Genomic DNA, 2,128 nt, shown 5'->3' with positions numbered 1-2,128 from the left:
TATATATGTTTCTGGGGAGGGGGCGGTTTAAAGCTGTGCTTGTTTTAATAGAATTTTCCCTCTTTATTCTTGTAACCAGAAAAATTGGATATGACTTTAAAATTTACTGACTCTTCTATTAGAACATAAAGTGCCTATAACTACCTATTTTCTTTTAAAAGCTTCCAAATAAGGGAAATTGGCCCCAGGCTGATCATTGCTTCAAAGTTTTGTGGTCCTACACAATCTGCCTGATTTTAAATAGTAATCAGAACCCTTAGTAGCTGCTCTCTTATTTTGACTCGAGTGCATAGCTGTTATTTGTGGGAAGTTCAGCCTCAGGGTGTTGGGCCACCATACTAGAAGCAGAACTTTCTTGAAATTGATGGGAAAACAAACAATGGATGTGGCTGCCTACTCTTGTAATACTAGACCTGGAGCTGGGGAGCTGGAGTCAGGAAGATCACTGGGGCTCACTGACTAGCCATCCCAGCCTATGGGGTGAGTTCCAGGCCAGTCAGAGACCCTGTCTCAAAAAAAAATGGGTATCTACTAAGATAAAACTTATGAGCTTGTCCTCTGGCCTTCACACACATCGTGTGTCCCACATACGTAACAAATGTGTGCACACATATACACACACAAATAAATAAATACAATTTTGACAGAAAAAAAAGAGATAGAAATTGGTGCTTGACCCCATATGAAAGCTCCTCCACTGAGGCCGGGTAGCCACGCCTCTTGGGTTCCTGGCAGGTTGTGTGGCCATTCTGGGCCACAGTTATTGTGGTTCTCAAAATCTGCTCTTTCTCTTGGTATCCACCTGACCAATTACATAGTATCTGCATTGATATTTTCACCAAAATATCCCCGGGACCTTGAAAAGAACTTGACAAATAAGTGTTTATCTGAACATGTGAATGAGGTTTATCAAATTATCGCCAGATTTATTTTTTCAGTCTGATAATACCACTATGAAACTCCAAATATAGCAAAAACTGAAAACCTGCACCAAAACAGTATAAATATTACTGTAAATATTACTACAGTCCTGCTAATAATCTTTAGAACTAAAAAACTTTAAATCTTTAAAGTACATTTTTGTTAAATGTGTTATCAAAACCTAGGTTTAATTAGAAAAATAAAATTAATAGGTGGAAGAATTTTTGTGGTGAATTCTGAAAAATGTCAAAGGCCCAAGAGGTTAATGGTATTGTTCCTATGTAGAATTTTAATTTAAATCAAATAGCTTTCTTTATTTCTATACAGGTGGAAATCTATTTTAAGTAGGAAACAAGGAGAGAGCCGAAAAGTGTGGAGGAAGACAGAAAACTTCAGAGTTAGAGTGAGACTCCAAGTAATAGCTGCTCTGTGGCTGCCGGCCATTGCCTGCTGTTCCAGGGCAGGAAACCATAGGGCAGGAGGCAGCCTGGTCCATATGCGGCTCCAGCTTATACTCTCTAGGACATCCTTCAGGGGCAAGATTGTTGGGTTTATGGGCCAACAAGGTAGCTCAGTGAGTAAAGCATTTGCCATGAAGCCTGACAACCTGAGTTCAAACCCCGGAATCCACAATGTGGAAGAAAATTGACTCCCCCAAATTGTTCCCTGACCTCCACATGCACACACACACATGCCCACATACAATAGATAAATAAAATGTAATTCTAAAAAGTTTTAAGATTGTTGTTTCAAAACCTAGGAATGGGGCAACCTGAAGATCCAGGAATAGATGAGGTAATCCCAGGGAGGAACCTAGTGAGACCTCAGTGTCAGGCATGGGAAAAAGAAGATGGAAGGAGGCTGAGCCAGACACTTTTTAAGTTAGGAAAATGGGGGAAATAGGATGTATACAGATACAAGTCTTTGAGAAGGCAAAAATATTTATTCTTGAGCTAGATCTTCTGTTACGTGGCATCTTTCTGTCCATTGTTATGTATAAATTGGATGACAAAAAAATAGTGATATTGAGTGATCTTATGTTCTTTAAGGCAGGGCGTTGTGATGCATGTTTTAATCCCAGCACTTGGGAGGCAGAGGCAGGCAGATCTCTGTGAGATGGAGGCCAGCCTCGTCTCCATAGCACCACAGCAAATCAGGCCAGCTGTAGTTACAGGGAGACCTTATCTCAAAAAGACCAAATATATAT

The 2,128-nt window shown here is 40.1% G+C and overlaps 1 protein-coding gene across 1 annotated transcript in view; it reads left to right on the top strand.

The window, feature by feature from the left end:
* The window catches only part of Cfap61 (cilia and flagella associated protein 61), a 319,254-nt gene that overhangs the window by 248,479 nt on the left and 68,647 nt on the right, over nucleotides 1-2,128 (top strand). The gene's annotated exons all lie outside the window — the stretch shown is intronic.

The sequence above is a fragment of the Nannospalax galili genome, unplaced genomic scaffold, assembly GCF_000622305.1.
Source record: "Nannospalax galili isolate Female #2095 unplaced genomic scaffold, S.galili_v1.0 scaffold510, whole genome shotgun sequence".
In the NCBI taxonomy this organism is placed as follows: Eukaryota; Metazoa; Chordata; class Mammalia; order Rodentia; family Spalacidae; genus Nannospalax; species Nannospalax galili.
Note: the sequence above shows the minus strand (reverse complement) of the source record. Positions and strands in the feature narration are given on the sequence as shown.